Source organism: Lepisma saccharinum, chromosome 23, assembly GCF_977018435.1.
Source record: "Lepisma saccharinum chromosome 23, izLepSacc3.1, whole genome shotgun sequence".
NCBI lineage: Eukaryota > Metazoa > Arthropoda > Insecta > Zygentoma > Lepismatidae > Lepisma > Lepisma saccharinum.
In genome coordinates, this window is record NC_139251.1 from 45,632,273 (window position 1) to 45,651,523 (window position 19,251).

At 35.6% G+C, this 19,251-nt stretch overlaps 1 protein-coding gene across 3 annotated transcripts in view; it reads left to right on the forward strand.

The window, feature by feature from the left end:
* Positions 1 to 19,251, forward strand: part of Lmx1a (LIM homeobox transcription factor 1 alpha) — a 100,746-nt gene that overhangs the window by 30,439 nt on the left and 51,056 nt on the right. The window contains exon 1 of one of the 3 annotated variants that reach the window (XM_083144298.1): positions 308 to 426. The exons of the other annotated variants lie outside the window; for them this stretch is intronic. The gene's annotated coding sequence lies outside the window, so the exon portion shown is untranslated. Of the gene's footprint in view, positions 1 to 307; positions 427 to 19,251 lie in introns of those variants that run through there. 3 annotated transcript variants of the gene reach the window in all.

A 19,251-nucleotide genomic window follows, 5' to 3' on the forward strand; every position in this document is an offset into this window, starting at 1 on the left:
GAAAACACTTGCGAAGAACTGAAGGACAATTATTCACCATTACATAACGCTCATGAACTCAGCTGCACAAGTGACGGAAGCTTCAGACAAGAACGTTTTGTGCAAGAGGTCGGGCGTTGTTTGTGCTCGGCGAGAATGTCAGTCACTCCATGGAATCGTGTATCGGGATTGACCCAGACCTCTGACCTGCCATCCGAGAAGAAGAGTCTGTCTCCTGCGAGCATCCTCCTCTGCCTCCAGTCCAAGGGTCAATGTCAGGCAGCGATACTGTCAATCAAGTGGTGCGGGCAGGACTCATAGTTCGGCTAACGACTTCAGCATTCGCGAACTTGATAAGGTTTTTTTCCCCCCGCTTCTCAAGGCACTGGTCAACTGAAAATTGGTGCTACGTTTGCGGCGGTTCCAGACGCTGGATGTCATAGCCAGGTTTGTTATAAGACCATGAACCATGTCTGTCAACCTGTAGTAGCACCATTTTGAATTCGAAAAATTCCTATGCCAGGATGATCTATGGGTTTTGTATAGTTTTGAACAACCTTTAAAAAGTTTTGAATCCGATTCAGTTTTTCGTAATAACGAATTCAAAAATGCTACTACAGGTTGACGCCTCAGTAGCACTTTCACCAAATTCAACGGAAACGATGCCATTTCGTAGTCTAGGTTATGTATCGTTTTGAACAACCTTCAGAAAGTTTTGAATCCGAAGGACAACTTCAAAAATTCAAATTCAAATATGCTACTATAGCAGCACTTGTTTTGAATTCGAAAAATTCCTATGCCAGGACGATCTATGGGTTTTGTATAGTTTTGAACAACCTTTAAAAAGTTTTGAATCCGATTCAGTTTTTCGTAATAACGAATTCAAAAATGCTACTACAGGTTGACGCCTCAGTAGCACTTTCACCAAATTCAACGGAAACGATGCCATTTCGTAGTCTAGGTTATGTATCGTTTTGAACAACCTTCAGAAAGTTTTGAATCCGAAGGACAACTTCAAAAATTCAAATTCAAAAATGCTACTATAGCAGCACTTGTTTTGAATTCGAAAAATTCCTATGCCAGGATGATCTATGGGTTTTGTATAGTTTTGAACAACCTTTAAAAAGTTTTGAATCCGATTCAGTTTTTCGTAATAACGAATTCAAAAATGCTACTACAGGTTGACGCCTCAGTAGCACTTTCACCAAATTCAACGGAAACGATGCCATTTCGTAGTCTAGGTTATGTATCGTTTTGAACAACCTTCAGAAAGTTTTGAATCCGAAGGACAACTTCAAAAATTCAAATTCAAAAATGCTACTATAGCAGCACTTGTTTCGAATTCGAAAAATTCCTATGCCAGGACGATCTATGGGTTTTGTATAGTTTTGAACAACCTTTAAAAAGTTTTGAATCCGATTCAGTTTTTCGTAATAACGAATTCAAAAATGCTACTACAGGTTGACGCCTCAGTAGCACTTTCACCAAATTCAACGGAAACGATGCCATTTCGTAGTCTAGGTTATGTATCGTTTTGAACAACCTTCAGAAAGTTTTGAATCCGAAGGACAACTTCAAAAATTCAAATTCAAAAATGCTACTATAGCAGCACTTGTTTTGAATTCGAAAAATTCCTATGCCAGGACGATCTATGGGTTTTGTATAGTTTTGAACAACCTTTAAAAAGTTTTGAATCCGATTCAGTTTTTCGTAATAACGAATTCAAAAATGCTACTACAGGTTGACGCCTCAGTAGCACTTTCACCAAATTCAACGGAAACGATGCCATTTCGTAGTCTAGGTTATGTATCGTTTTGAACAACCTTCAGAAAGTTTTGAATCCGAAGGACAACTTCAAAAATTCAAATTCAAAAATGCTACTATAGCAGCACTTGTTTTGAATTCGAAAAATTCCTATGCCAGGATGATCTATGGGTTTTGTATAGTTTTGAACAACCTTTAAAAAGCTTTGAATCCGATTCAGTTTTTCGTAATAACGAATTCAAAAATGCTACTACAGGTTGACGCCTCAGTAGCACTTTCACCAAATTCAACGGAAACGATGCCATTTCGTAGTCTAGGTTATGTATCGTTTTGAACAACCTTCAGAAAGTTTTGAATCCGAAGGACAACTTCAAAAATTCAAATTCAAAAATGCTACTATAGCAGCACTTGTTTTGAATTCGAAAAATTCCTATGCCAGGATGATCTATGGGTTTTGTATAGTTTTGAACAACCTTTAAAAAGTTTTGAATCCGATTCAGTTTTTCGTAATAACGAATTCAAAAATGCTACTACAGGTTGACGCCTCAGTAGCACTTTCACCAAATTCAACGGAAACGATGCCATTTCGTAGTCTAGGTTATGTATCGTTTTGAACAACCTTCAGAAAGTTTTGAATCCGAAGGACAACTTCAAAAATTCAAATTCAAAAATGCTACTATAGCAGCACTTGTTTTGAATTCGAAAAATTCCTATGCCAGGATGATCTATGGGTTTTGTATAGTTTTGAACAACCTTTAAAAAGTTTTGAATCTGATTCAGTTTTTCATAATAACGAATTCAAAAATGCTACTACAGGTTGACGCCTCAGTAGCACTTTCACCAAATTCAACGGAAACGATGCCATTTCGTAGTCTAGGTTATGTATCGTTTTGAACAACCTTTAGAAAGTTTTGAATCCGAAGGACAACTTCAAAAATTCAAATTCAAAAATGCTACTATAGCAGCACTTGTTTTGAATTCGAAAAATTCCTATGCCAGGATGATCTATGGGTTTTGTATAGTTTTGAACAACCTTTAAAAAGCTTTGAATCCGATTCAGTTTTTCGTAATAACGAATTCAAAAATGCTACTACAGGTTGACGCCTCAGTAGCACTTTCACCAAATTCAACGGAAACGATGCCATTTCGTAGTCTAGGATATGTATCGTTTTGAAAAACCTTCAGAAAGTTTTGAATCCGAAGGACAACTTCAAAAATTCAAATTCAAAAATGCTACTATAGCAGCACTTGTTTCGAATTCGAAAAATTCCTATGCCAGGATGATCTATGGGTTTTGTATAGTTTTGAACAACCTTTAAAAAGTTTTGAATCCGATTCAGTTTTTCGTAATAACGAATTCAAAAATGCTACTACAGGTTGACGCCTCAGTAGCACTTTCACCAAATTCAACGGAAACGATGCCATTTCGTAGTCTAGGTTATGTATCGTTTTGAACAACCTTCAGAAAGTTTTGAATCCGAAGGACAACTTCAAAAATTCAAATTCAAAAATGCTACTATAGCAGCACTTGTTTTGAATTCGAAAAATTCCTATGCCAGGATGATCTATTGGTTTTGTATAGTTTTGAACAACCTTTAAAAAGTTTTGAATCCGATTCAGTTTTTCGTAATAACGAATTCAAAAATGCTACTACAGGTTGACGCCTCAGTAGCACTTTCACCAAATTCAACGGAAACGATGCCATTTCGTAGTCTAGGTTATGTATCGTTTTGAACAACCTTCAGAAAGTTTTGAATCCGAAGGACAACTTCAAAAATTCAAATTCAAAAATGCTACTATAGCAGCACTTGTTTTGAATTCGAAAAATTCCTATGCCAGGATGATCTATGGGTTTTGTATAGTTTTGAACAACCTTTAAAAAGTTTTGAATCCGATTCAGTTTTTCGTAATAACGAATTCAAAAATGCTACTACAGGTTGACGCCTCAGTAGCACTTTCACCAAATTCAACGGAAACGATGCCATTTCGTAGTCTAGGTTATGTATCGTTTTGAACAACCTTCAGAAAGTTTTGAATCCGAAGGACAACTTCAAAAATTCAAATTCAAAAATGCTACTATAGCAGCACTTGTTTTGAATTCGAAAAATTCCTATGCCAGGATGATCTATGGGTTTTGTATAGTTTTGAACAACCTTTAAAAAGTTTTGAATCCGATTCAGTTTTTCGTAATAACGAATTCAAAAATGCTACTACAGGTTGACGCCTCAGTAGCACTTTCACCAAATTCAACGTAAACGATGCCATTTCGTAGTCTAGGTTATGTATCGTTTTGAACAACCTTCAGAAAGTTTTGAATCCGAAGGACAACTTCAAAAATTCAAATTCAAAAATGCTACTATAGCAGCACTTGTTTTGAATTCGAAAAATTCCTATGCCAGGATGATCTATGGGTTTTGTATAGTTTTGAACAACCTTTAAAAAGTTTTGAATCCGATTCAGTTTCTCGTAATAACGAATTCAAAAATGCTACTACAGGTTGACGCCTCAGTAGCACTTTCACCAAATTCAACGGAAACGATGCCATTTCGTAGTCTAGGTTATGTATCGTTTTGAACAACCTTCAGAAAGTTTTGAATCCGAAGGACAACTTCAAAAATTCAAATTCAAAAATGCTACTATAGCAGCACTTGTTTTGAATTCGAAAAATTCCTATGCCAGGATGATCTATGGGTTTTGTATAGTTTTGAACAACCTTTAAAAAGTTTTGAATCCGATTCAGTTTTTCGTAATAACGAATTCAAAAATGCTACTACAGGTTGACGCCTCAGTAGCACTTTCACCAAATTCAACGGAAACGATGCCATTTCGTAGTCTAGGATATGTATCGTTTTGAACAACCTTCAGAAAGTTTTGAATCCGAAGGACAACTTCAAAAATTCAAATTCAAAAATGCTACTATAGCAGCACTTGTTTCGAATTCGAAAAATTCCTATGCCAGGATGATCTATGGGTTTTGTATAGTTTTGAACAACCTTTAAAAAGTTTTGAATCCGATTCAGTTTTTCGTAATAACGAATTCAAAAATGCTACTACAGGTTGACGCCTCAGTAGCACTTTCACCAAATTCAACGGAAACGATGCCATTTCGTAGTCTAGGTTATGTATCGTTTTGAACAACCTTCAGAAAGTTTTGAATCCGAAGGACAACTTCAAAAATTCAAATTCAAAAATGCTACTATAGCAGCACTTGTTTTGAATTCGAAAAATTCCTATGCCAGGATGATCTATTGGTTTTGTATAGTTTTGAACAACCTTTAAAAAGTTTTGAATCCGATTCAGTTTTTCGTAATAACGAATTCAAAAATGCTACTACAGGTTGACGCCTCAGTAGCACTTTCACCAAATTCAACGGAAACGATGCCATTTCGTAGTCTAGGTTATGTATCGTTTTGAACAACCTTCAGAAAGTTTTGAATCCGAAGGACAACTTCAAAAATTCAAATTCAAAAATGCTACTATAGCAGCACTTGTTTTGAATTCGAAAAATTCCTATGCCAGGATGATCTATGGGTTTTGTATAGTTTTGAACAACCTTTAAAAAGTTTTGAATCCGATTCAGTTTTTCGTAATAACGAATTCAAAAATGCTACTACAGGTTGACGCCTCAGTAGCACTTTCACCAAATTCAACGGAAACGATGCCATTTCGTAGTCTAGGTTATGTATCGTTTTGAACAACCTTCAGAAAGTTTTGAATCCGAAGGACAACTTCAAAAATTCAAATTCAAAAATGCTACTATAGCAGCACTTGTTTTGAATTCGAAAAATTCCTATGCCAGGATGATCTATGGGTTTTGTATAGTTTTGAACAACCTTTAAAAAGTTTTGAATCCGATTCAGTTTTTCGTAATAACGAATTCAAAAATGCTACTACAGGTTGACGCCTCAGTAGCACTTTCACCAAATTCAACGTAAACGATGCCATTTCGTAGTCTAGGTTATGTATCGTTTTGAACAACCTTCAGAAAGTTTTGAATCCGAAGGACAACTTCAAAAATTCAAATTCAAAAATGCTACTATAGCAGCACTTGTTTTGAATTCGAAAAATTCCTATGCCAGGATGATCTATGGGTTTTGTATAGTTTTGAACAACCTTTAAAAAGTTTTGAATCCGATTCAGTTTCTCGTAATAACGAATTCAAAAATGCTACTACAGGTTGACGCCTCAGTAGCACTTTCACCAAATTCAACGGAAACGATGCCATTTCGTAGTCTAGGTTATGTATCGTTTTGAACAACCTTCAGAAAGTTTTGAATCCGAAGGACAACTTCAAAAATTCAAATTCAAAAATGCTACTATAGCAGCACTTGTTTTGAATTCGAAAAATTCCTATGCAAGGATGATCTATGGGTTTTGTATAGTTTTGAACAACCTTTAAAAAGTTTTGAATCCGATTCAGTTTTTCGTAATAACGAATTCAAAAATGCTACTACAGGTTGACGCCTCAGTAGCACTTTCACCAAATTCAACGGAAACGATGCCATTTCGTAGTCTAGGATATGTATCGTTTTGAACAACCTTCAGAAAGGTTTGAATCCGAAGGACAACTTCAAAAATTCAAATTCAAAAATGCTACTATAGCAGCACTTGTTTTGAATTCGAAAAATTTCTATGCCAGGACGATCTATGTTTTTTGTATAGTTTTGAACAACCTTTAAAAAGTTTTGAATCCGATTCAGTTTTTCGTAATAACGAATTCAAAAATGCTACTACAGGTTGACGCCTCAGTAGCACTTTCACCAAATTCAACGGAAACGATGCCATTTCGTAGTCTAGGTTATGTATCGTTTTGAACAACCTTCAGAAAGTTTTGAATCCGAAGGACAACTTCAAAAATTCAAATTCAAAAATGCTACTATAGCAGCACTTGTTTTGAATTCGAAAAATTCCTATGCCAGGATGATCTATGGGTTTTGTATAGTTTTGAACAACCTTTAAAAAGTTTTGAATCCGATTCAGTTTTTCGTAATAACGAATTCAAAAATGCTACTACAGGTTGACGCCTCAGTAGCACTTTCACCAAATTCAACGGAAACGATGCCATTTCGTAGTCTAGGTTATGTATCGTTTTGAACAACCTTCAGAAAGTTTTGAATCCGAAGGACAACTTCAAAAATTCAAATTCAAAAATGCTACTATAGCAGCACTTGTTTTGAATTCGAAAAATTCCTATGCCAGGATGATCTATGGGTTTTGTATAGTTTTGAACAACCTTTAAAAAGTTTTGAATCCGATTCAGTTTTTCGTAATAACGAATTCAAAAATGCTACTACAGGTTGACGCCTCAGTAGCACTTTCACCAAATTCAACGGAAACGATGCCATTTCGTAGTCTAGGATATGTATCGTTTTGAAAAACCTTCAGAAAGTTTTGAATCCGAAGGACAACTTCAAAAATTCAAATTCAAAAATGCTACTATAGCAGCACTTGTTTCGAATTCGAAAAATTCCTATGCCAGGATGATCTATGGGTTTTGTATAGTTTTGAACAACCTTTAAAAAGTTTTGAATCCGATTCAGTTTTTCGTAATAACGAATTCAAAAATGCTACTACAGGTTGACGCCTCAGTAGCACTTTCACCAAATTCAACGGAAACGATGCCATTTCGTAGTCTAGGTTATGTATCGTTTTGAACAACCTTCAGAAAGTTTTGAATCCGAAGGACAACTTCAAAAATTCAAATTCAAAAAGCTACTATAGCAGCACTTGTTTTGAATTCGAAAAATTCCTATGCCAGGATGATCTATGGGTTTTGTATAGTTTTGAACAACCTTTAAAAAGTTTTGAATCCGATTCAGTTTTTCGTAATAACGAATTCAAAAATGCTACTACATGTTGACGCCTTAGTAGCACTTTCACCAAATTCAACGGAAAATTGAAAAATATGGAAAATTTTCTTTACAAGTGCAAGTGACACCTAAGTTATTCTATAGCCGTCCGTAGGAGAGGAGCAAGGTTTCACACTTCATGGATGGAAGCAAACGAGCAGCAAAACATTTTGAAATGTAATTTTAGCGTTTAGAATCTATTTTGTATGTATGCAACCCACCACAGGAAACGACCGCTCTGACTTAACTTCCAGGGGAGCGCGGCAGGGTTGCCACTAGCGTCACTTGGCAGTCTTACTTGAGTTAAATACAAAAGAGTAATGATATTTGCGATGTTGTAAGAATTACATATTTACAGTACTTATTAGAATCAACACTCTTGACAGTGGTAGCGTCATTGCCTTGTAATCGAGGGGTTTCGGATTCGATACCCGGTGGAGGCTCAAGTGGTTCGGATCCCACTTTAAACTGTAGGTCCAGTCCCGATTAGCCTTACTGTGCATAAAGTGGACTTAAAACACCAACTCAACCCAACTCAACACTCTTGAATTTCAGTCCTCATTTATTTCAAATCCTTTGCATTGGTAAGTTTGTAAGTACTGTAAATACTACTTACAACATCACAAATAACATTATTCTTTTGAATTTAGCTCAGGGAAGACTGACAAGTGACACTAGTGGCAACCCTGCCGCGTTCCCCTGGAAGTTATGTCAGGGCGGTCATTTCCTGTATTGGGTTGCATACATACAGGATAGATTTTAAGCGCTTGTAGCGCAGAAACTAAGCGCTTTCGAGGAAAAGTATATTAGGAAAGGTTACTTTTTTTATGATATCTACCAGCACCCAAGCATTGTTGAAGTTGTTTTGCGACACCCTGTAAATTAAATATAAAATTGATTTAACTTCTGATTTTCCTGTGTTCAGTACTGTCCTTCACTTCTCAAAGTTCTCTCGATCCATCCACATAGGAGTAGCTACGTCTGTCCATCTTGAAGTGCTTCCGAGTTCTAATTTGAAGAAATCCTGCTTTCAAGAAGAATTACAAAACAACCCTTTTCCTAGCTCCACCTTTTAGTCTACAAGGAACGGACATGTTTCCATTTTCATACTGGTGCTAATGAAGGCCCAGAATGGCCCACCGGGACACCCGCCAAAATCCTGGTAAGCCCTCTCAATGCCTTTCCGAAAACACATTTTTGTCCCCACGTTTTTGTCAACACCTGGCAATCGGCGCCCTGTTGAGAAAAATTGCCAGGAGCAATTGGCAGCCCCAGTCCGGTGCAGTGCTAATGCACGTGTTTCTGGAGAACAATTAACAACACCTTGCAGTCACGGTAGCACGTAACACATTAACAGAATAACGACTTACCTTCTTCCGTTTGGAAACTGTTTTTGCGGAAATGTTTACTGGAATGTTTTCGATTCTGTATGATTGTATTGTCTGTCTCAAAACTATAAGTAACTATCGATCTAACAATACATAGCTGTTAACAATTGGGTCGTAATTTGAGACGGAGTGGTGGACTATTGAGGTAGTGGTTTAGATTTGTCATCATTGGATATACTATATGAGTCAATAAGTTGAATTGTTCTACAACTCACACCTAGTATCAAAAAATAAAAGAGAAGTTTAACGCGGCAGAGTTGAAACCTTTCAACGCCTTTACATAAATGGCAATCACACTGTATTTTTGTCTCCAGGTCTGAAACTTCTATTTTATGGATTTCTTTGTATTGGTATGTGCGCCCGCTCGTGTTCGTATTTTACCGTATATCTTCCTGCACTCTATGGAAATACAAAAATATCGTTATGTTAATATTTACTACAATTGGTCCACTTTGCATGTCAAATGTACGCCTAAGAAGTATATCTGACTGTACTAAAGGAACGTGGAAAAATTCTATAGGCTGAATTGAATTAAGTAAATGTATCGAACAGAAAGCAGTGGTCATTATTCAGCTGATTAGAAAGTACTTTCGTTTCTTGTTTTTCAAATTGCCTCGATACACTTATCGCCTTTAAAGAATGGTATCGAAGGTGTCGTTATTGAGATTGAACCCAAGTCTTAGGAATGTTAGGAATGTTTCTGTTAAGTTTTCTTTAAAACGTATTGTTGAATTCAAAGAACATCCTCTGTGGGATTTTAAAAACATTATTTTAGAAATTTCAGATTCTCGCCCGCAATAGCAGAATAAAAAGTTCGGTAGGGGAGACTGTTGTCCTATGGAACACTTCTAATTTACATTTAAAGTGTATATTGTTTACAAACATTACCTTCTTCTTTAAAATAATTCAAAGCACTGTGAACATATTCTACAATATTGTGGTAGTTAGTTCACTTTATCTGCGCTCTTGTAAACATTTTTTAAAGAGATGAAAATTGTTTAAAATGGGTGTGTAATGGTGTAATATGAAGAAGTGTAGTTACAGGATGTTACGTCGATTCAGTGCCGCATCTACAAGCCGCAAAACCCCGCAGTGCAAAGGGGGGGGGGGCGGAGACAAGCAAGCCTTTAGGGGGACCTCAGCCATTGTCATAGTGGAGGGTTAATATATGCATAGGCTATGGAAAAAATACAAACTTAGTTACTCAGGGGTACAGAAACGAATACAATATATACAGGTAAAAGAAAAATTATATTCCCTGTGCATATAAACCGTGCTATGAAGGCACATTTAGGGAATGTGGCCTCACAGATTTTCGATGTCAGCCATCTTGGAGATGATGTGATCAGCACCACGCTGCGGTTGCCTTTACTCCCCGGCCAGATTCCATTTGATTTGAGGTTGGGTGGGCCCTAGAGTCGCTTTATACGGGCACAAAGCCGGAAAAATTACGACCTTAGATCACCCACCCTGGGTCTCCCGCGTGGCAGTCAGACTAGAATCAAATCAGGCTAGAATTTTACGAGAAATGCAGAGGTGAAGGTTTCTTCAACCTATCTTTAATCAGGAAAAAAATATGACTGCATGATTGTAACAAATGCATCATTTTCCAGGTGTGAGAAAATAACCCCCTTGCCATTTTTAAAAAAAATTGAGTTGGGTGGGTGTGTGTAGGTGAGTGGAGGTAGGGGGGTAACCTTTGGTAATATTTTGCGGGGGGGGCCAAGACTTGTAGATACCGCACTGCGTCTATTGCTTGATAAGATGTAAATTTGTTTCAGAAGACTATGCTGCAGGCCTTCTTTCCCTCAGATTTTTTTAAAAATAATTTTCCGAAAGTAAATACCGTACTTACACAATTCACACAAAAGATATTGTAGGAATTTTTACTACCTATGAAATTATATATATTGTAACTTTTTGTATTCCATCACTAAGAAGAATTGATATTTTCCTCATTGTATGCATATATAAATGAATTAAAAAGGTCACATACTTTTATCAGATAAATTATTTGCAGATAGGTATTTCTATTTCAATTTAATCGCCTGGTTCAGTCCCGATTAGATTGTTTTAACAAACTTCTGAGTATAGACTCAGATGAGAACAAACACAAACAAGGAGAAGGGCCTCACCATACACAAGACGAAACGAGATTGTGACAAGTTTCGGCTCGTCTCATCTCGGTAATATTTCGAATAGGTTGTGAGTTTACTATCTGAGTAAGCTTGTAGGTGTGTGCCAGTAGTTTCCAAGACACACAGGTTTCTATTAATTGAAACCTCGCATGCACTATCTCTTTTATCTATAAATTAGGTGTGCTATTAATTCCATGTTAATTGCTTAAAATCTAGTTTTGTTATCACATGGAACACAAATTAACATAATTTATAGTTAAATTCTAAAATCAAACTATAAACATTCAAAGTTAAATTCTAAAATCAAACTATAGGAAAAATCATATAAATCTGCTGATTAGACAAATGAATGGGACTGTTCCTGCAGGTCTGATGGTTAACCAGTTGCTGTGTGAAGGGCACTGAGATCCTTGGACTTGATAAAAAGAAACGGTTCTATTGATTTCTCTCATCTGATAAAGCTAGATTCATAGCATTGACCCCGCTTTCACATTCAGCTGTAGATATTGTTACAATTTCGATTGGATTCACAAAGTCTTTGAGTGTGTTGGCAGTGTGATTTATATTTTATTTGTAAATGCGATAATATATAACATGCTTTCGCTTACATTAAACTTCACATTTTCACATAAACGAGGTACTAACATGTCGCTATAAAACACACGCTGACGCTCATCTGAATGTTATGTATCTGCATTCAACACAAATATATCCAGAATATTATATATATATTTATTTTGTTCAGTGTCTTCAGGACATATATTACATAGTTTGTTACATATTTGCTGTTATTTATGTCACAAACCAACTTTTACTGTAGTCGGGCCCCTTGGGGGAGTAGTTAGCAAATTGCACTACGACGTCAGAGGTCCAGGGGTCCCGGATTCGAATCCTGGACTGGGCATGGATGTTTATGAATGTCCATTCATCAGTTTCATCATAACATCTTTCATCTTCGCAATTAGTCAAAAACTGGCACAAAATGAAGTAAAATAAATCAAATAAAGAAATCAACTTTTACTCTAATTAACAAATTAAAGTAAATAATTGGAGCTTTCTAATTCAATTAAGATATAAGATAACTTTATCAAACAAAAACCATAAGTTATCAAATGGTCTGCTCTTTAATTTTGGTTATCTTCAGTTTTAGTGCACAATTCACCGTTTTCGAGATATTCTTTTTTTAAATTTTCAACGTTAAATCTTGGCGCCCTTTTTCAAGATGTCGTCGAAGTTACAGATTAGAGAGTTGTAAACTCTTCAAAATCGGATTCGTCACATTTTTTTTACTATGGAGGCAGTTAGTTTCATTTCTGTTGCAATTAGTTGCCCAGACGACATTACTAGACTACGTTCTAAGGTGTTTCACTCAATGTAGCATATACTACTGTCAGATTTGTTTTATACCTGTTCTCAAATCAATCCCTAAATGAAACGTACACCAAACAGACATTACACTTAACTGTATAACATACCTTATTCCCACCAAAATTGAAGATCCGCTTTGCTAGGTATTCGAAGTCAAAGGTCACATCATGAAGTGTGAAACCTTGCTCCTCTCCTACGGACGGCTATAGAATAACTTGGGTGTCACTTGCACTTGTAAAGAAAATTTTCCATATTTTTCAAAATTGTCGCATGAATTAAACAATATACTCTAATCTGTTCCCTAAATGCTAACTTAGTACACCCTAGACTGCATTTTGCGGACTAACAAACCTTTGACATCTGAACTCAAAGCCAGTATAATAATCTAAATGATACAAATCATTCATATCAATTAATGTAATTTGCTTGGTTCACCTAATATACTAGTATAACTTAAGGAGAAAAGTCCACTGCGAGCAACTGAAATACATGGACAGGGATACAATGAAGGTTAGGAAAATTTCATTTGATTTATTTTATTTTGTTTCGGTTTTCTGCCACTTATGGCTAATCGCGAAGATGAAGATGAGTGATGCTAAGATGAAATTGATTGAAGGGACACCTATTCCCAGGCCGGGATTCAAAACCGAGAAACGAGCTGTGCATTCCGCCACCGAGACCGGAGCTAGGGAAACTCAAGAGGGAGAGAAATAGGGAGATTATGTGAAGATTGAAACAGGAGAGATAGGAATGGTAGACAAGCTGCTTTACAACAGGTGACAACATCGAGTCCCTTCCCTACTTCTTTCTAGATTGGAATGGATAGAGATACTAAAAATGAGACAGATAACAAGAACATTAGAAAAACGGCGAAAGCGGAAGAGAGGGCTGTAATACAATTGATTGATTTATTGATTTGCTTTATTTTGCTTCGCTATTTGTGCCACTTTTGGCTAACTTGCGAAGATGGGGATGAGTGATGAAATTGATGAATGGACACTCCAAACATCCATGCCCAGGCCAGGATTCGAACCTGGGAAACCTGGCGTCTTAGCGCGATGTGGTTGGATTACAAGCAGAGGACAATGGTGGAAAAGGGTAAATAAGAAGTGATGCAGCAGCAAAGAGAAAAGGCGAAAGAAAAACAAAAAAATAGGAGAGAGAATGAGAGTAAGAGGGCCAGAGAATACGTGCTTGTAAAACTCATAAACATTATATCTGTCCACATTATTTTATCAGTATTTCGCTCCTGCAATCCGGACAAAATTATAAGGCGTGGCCCCTTTTCTAAGGTACTATCAACTTCAATATTACGTGTTAAGATGAAACAATTTCTAGAGTAATATGCACAGTCCTGAGTGTATTAAGAAATGGAAAATTCAACGGTAGAATTTGTTGAAACTTATCCTGAGTTGCAAATTTGAAGAAACGTTTTTGAATTCGTCATTTTGAAACACCGATTTGGATTCAAAACCTTTCAAAGGTTGCTCGAAACAATACAAAATCCACAGATCATATTCGTTTAGGAATTTATCGAATTTAAAACAAGTGCTGCTATAGTAGCATTTTTGAATTTTGCTACGTCTGGTTCGTGGGTAAGTTAAGGTAAGGCAAGGCTCCACGTTATGGGCGCCACCAAATGCTACGCCCTTTGGGGGTACGTACTTGAATGATCTTTACCACGGCTACAGATATCTTTATCTCAGGGGGATAGGTTCTTTATTCGAGAATTCCAAATAAGAAAGCGTTTTATAGCCAAGAGGATATAGTTAAATGCGGATCTATATTCTGAAAACTATACACAATACAGAGAAAATATATAGCGAAGCTTGTATATACATATATATGTGTAATCGAAAGGAAATCCTCTTCTTCTTTTCTTCTCACAATTTTGGGGTAAAGGCTTCTTCTTCTATTCTTCCTTCTAATTTGGGAAAAGGCTTCTTCTTCTTTTCTTCCTTCTATTTTTGGTAAAAGGCTTCTTCTTCTTTTATCAATCTCCTCTGTGGTAATAGGAAGGCTTCTTCTTCTTTCATCAATTTCTTCTATGATAAAATATGGAAAGGCTCGTTCTTCTTTCATCAATTTCTTCTATAGGAAATAAAAGCTTCTTCTTCTTTCGTCAATTTCTTCTATGACAAAATATATGAATTGCTTCTTCATTCTTCAATTTCCACTTCTTTTCTTTGGTAAAAGGATAATCTTATTTTTCTTTCTTCTACCTTTTATGACAATCTCTTTCTTCTATTTACAAAAGATAGTCATCCCCTTTTATTCATCGCTGTTTCTTATTTCCTCTATTCATATCAATTCTTATTTCTTCTTTCAGCAGCAATTCTTATTATCTTTTATATTCCGATGAGATATTCTTATATTCTCGATAAATTCTACTATTTGTATCTTTCCACAGCAAGTTCTTATTTCTTCTATTCTTCTTTGCCACTTGAAAAAGCCTTATTTCTCTCATTTATCGCAAATATTTCTCTTTACCATCTCTTCTCAGTAATATAGACAAATCATTATGCTGCATTCCTTGTAGAGAATTGAACCAAAGCTATAGAGGATTTTTAGGGGCGTCTAATCTGACAATAGCGCCTCCTCCTAAAACAACAACCAAGGGAAATAACCAGGATCGCTAATAACAAGCGCTGCCGATGGCCCAGTGCGACTAATAAAGAGCGCAACCGTAAAGTGCTTCGGGGCGTCTAATTTGACAACAGCGCCACCGGGGACAAGCAACCAAAACATGGCGACGTTCTCCTCGCCAGAGATTCAAAAAGAGATAAATTTCTGAATTAATTTGCTCACTTAATAACTTTCCTAATTGTTTCATATATGAGCATGTTCTTAATTATCTTAATTTGCTATATATAACATTTTATTCACTCATTCTATAATTTTTATAATCTAACTACTAACTAACTCCCTAGCCTTCTTAAACCCGAAGGTTCATGGCTGCAGCCACACAGGCCTTCCATCTTTCCCTATCTTGAGCAAGTTCTAAATACTCTTTTCCATCCCTACCGATTTCCCTTAGGTCCATCTCAACGTTGTCCCTCCATCTTTTTCTTGGCCTTCCTACAGGTCTCTTACCATCAGGTTTCCCAACAAGAATCCTGTAAACTCCTCTTTCCTCTCGCATTCGTGCCACATGGCCGGCCCACCTAAGTCTTCTTGATTTAATTATTCTAATAATATCTGGACATGAATACAAATTATGTAGTTCTAAATTATGTACCCTTCTCCACTCACCTGTCTCCTCATCCCTTTTAGGTCCAAAGATTTTCCTAAGGATCTTATTTTCAAATACTCTCAATTTATGTTCTTCTTTCAATGTAAGGGACCAAGTTTCACACCCATATAATACTACAGGCAAAATTACTGTTTTGTATATTTTAACTTTTAGTTTCTTAGATATTAAACGAGAAGACAAAAGTTTATGAAGAGAGAAGTAACATGCATTTCCTGAATTAAGCCTACTTTTTATTTCCTCTTTAATATAATTTTCACTTGTTAATATTACTCCTAAGTATTTGAATTTGGAAACTGGTTCAAACAAGTTGTTATCAATAATTAGATTTTGATTATTACCTAACACTTGGTTTCGGCCTGTAAGCATATATTTAGTTTTCTCTTTGTTAACTTCCAAACCTATCTCTTTAGCAGTTTTGAAAAATATTTTAGCATTATTCTTAATTGTATTCACATCATCCCCCAGTAAGTCTACATCATCTGCATATGCTAACAACTGAGTCACACCATTTAATTTTAGTCCTTCTTTAGTTTCTTTTACCTTCCTAACAGCATATTTTAAGACAAAATTAAAGAGCAAAGGAGATAATGCATCTCCTTGTTTTAACCCATCATGAATTGTAAATTTGTCACATATATTAATACCCACTCGCATTTTACTTTCTGTTTCACTGGTGCATATTTTTATCATACTAACAAGCTTCTTAGGTATTCCAAACTCTACTAATATATTATATAATTTCTCTATTTTGACCGAATCATATGCTTTTTTGAAATCAATGAATATCTGATGGACATTTTGATTATATTCCCACTTTTTTTCCAAGTGTCTGTCTGATGTGAAAAATTTGATCTGTAGTTGATCTGTTACGTTTAAATCCACATTGATAATCACCTATAATTTCATTAGCATATGGGGTTAGTCTTGTTAAAAGAATGTTAGATAATATTTTATATGTTGTTGAGAGTAGAGAAATTCCACGGTAATTATTGCAGTTCATTTTATCACCTTTTTTAAACAAAGGAACAATTATGGATTCTTTCCACTGTTGAGGGATTTCTTCTTTATTCCATATTAAACAAATTAATTTATGAATTTGACATATTAATGAATTTCCACCATATTTAATTAACTCAGCTGGTATTAAATCAATGCCTGGTGCTTTGTTATTCTTTAGCCTTTTAATAGCATCTTTAACTTCAGTCAAGTTAGGTTCTGGAACTAAAGGTTCTGCTGTGTGGACTTCATTTACTTCTGATTTATCTCCTACATGGACATTTAAAAGGTCATTAAAGTAGTTCTTCCATCTATTTAGAATATCGCTTGGGTCAGCTAGAAAATCACCGTGTTTATCTTTTATCAAGTTTACTTTAGGTTGCCACCCCTTTCTAAACTCATTTACACCTTTATATAAATCTCTGATATTTTTATTTTTGCTGTTTGTTTCAATTTCGTTAATTTTGCTTTTCAAGTAATCTCTTTTTTTACTTCTAAACGTGCGGTTAACTTCTCGCTTTATTCTATTATAATTGTTTAGATTTGTATCATCAGAGTTATTTAACCACCTAAGTCAGGCCTGATTTCTTATTTCTATTAGATTATGACATTCATTATCAAACCATGCCTTACTTTTTCTCGGTTTATTTTATCCTATACTTTCCTTAGATGCTGATTCTATTGCATTACGTATGTGCTCCCAATTCTTATTTACGTCTGTTTCATTTACATTTTCATCATCATTTAAATCCTGCAAAACATCAAATCTATTTGACAGTTTAATTTGGTAATTTTTCTTAATTCTTTCATCAGTAAACTTTCCTGTATCAAATTTTAGAACTTTTAGATTTTGTTGCTTATGATTTATCACTGAGAGTCTTTCTCTTAATTTAACAATTACTAAATAATGGTCACTGGCACAGTCAGCACCTCTTTGTGTACGAATGTCAGTTATAGTAGTATGCCTTCTCTTATCAATGAGAATATGATCTATCTGATTATGAGTTTTACCATGTGGAGAAGACCAGGTATATTTATGGATATCTTTATGTTTAAAGTGGTACTTTTCACAATTAAATTCTTTGAGGTTGCAAAAGTAATCAATCTTATACCATTATCATTACTTAATTCATGAAGACTTTCTTTACCAATCGTGGGTTTAAATGTCTCTTCTTTGCCAATCTGTGCATTACAGTCACCTAACAGAATTTTCATATCATACTGAGAAAATTTATCAAAGACCTGTTCTAACTCTGTATAAAAATCATCTTTAGTATTATCATCTTTATCTTCCGTTGGTGCATGTATGTTTATTAAAATAATTTTACACCACCTACCCTGTAAAACTGCATATGATATCCTATCATTAATAAATTCTACTGTTTTAAGAGCCGAGATAATTCTATTATTTATGAAAAAGCCTGTTCCAAAATTATGATTTTCAGTACCACCACAGAAAAAAGTATAATTTTTAGTTTTACAATTCCCTTCTCCTGGCCACCTAACTTCCTGGACAGCTACTACATCTAATTTATACTTAACTATCTCATTAACTGTACACTGAAATGCCCCAAGCCGGTAAAGGCTCAGAACATTCCAGGTGCCTAATTTCATATCCTTATTCCTAATGTAGATCTTATCCTTAGTCCAGGGACCTCCCAAAGTAGTCCCACCCGGAGATTCGAACGGGGGACTATTTTACCTCCGGAATATTTTACCTTGGGAACATCCATGGCCTTATATTGCAGTTTCTTGACATTTTTTTTCAGTGCAGAGTTGTCAGCTCTAGGCCTAACCCCCAATATGAATGGAGGAACTACTACAAAAGACAAACACAAACACATTAGACAACACAACTACTACACAAGACACACACTAACACATCACAACTATAACACAATATAAACACAAACACACCACAACTACTATACAAGACAAACACAAACAAATTAGACAGCACAAATTTATTAATCAGGAAAAAAAACATTGACATAAGGACTGAAGTGAAATCGCAAACATTGGTTGTTGACACAATAATATGTAATTTGATACTTACAGAAACATCGAAGGCTACTTATAGAGCAGATCAATCCGACAACTTTTCTTTGAAAATAGTTATATGATGCTGGGGTCCCGGGTTCGAATCCTGACTTGGGCATGGACGTTTGTGATGCCTATTCATCAATTTCATTATATCATCACTCACCCCATCATCGCAAATTAGCCAAAAGTGGAACAAGCAAAGCAAAATCAATCAAATCAAATCAAAAAAGTTCTATGATGCTGTCATAAAGGGAAGTTTTTCATTTGAATTTGAATTTTTGGGTGCGTCATGGTCATGGTCCATATTATCCACATCTGAATTCAACACGTTTTTTTCACCCGAAAATAGAGTGAAATATAATAATATATTATATTCCTTTATATATATTTAATTTACTATAATATATATAATCGCTCTTCTCCGCTAGTAGTTTGTACAATGAGCTCTGCTCTTCTTTATATGGCGTGCTGCC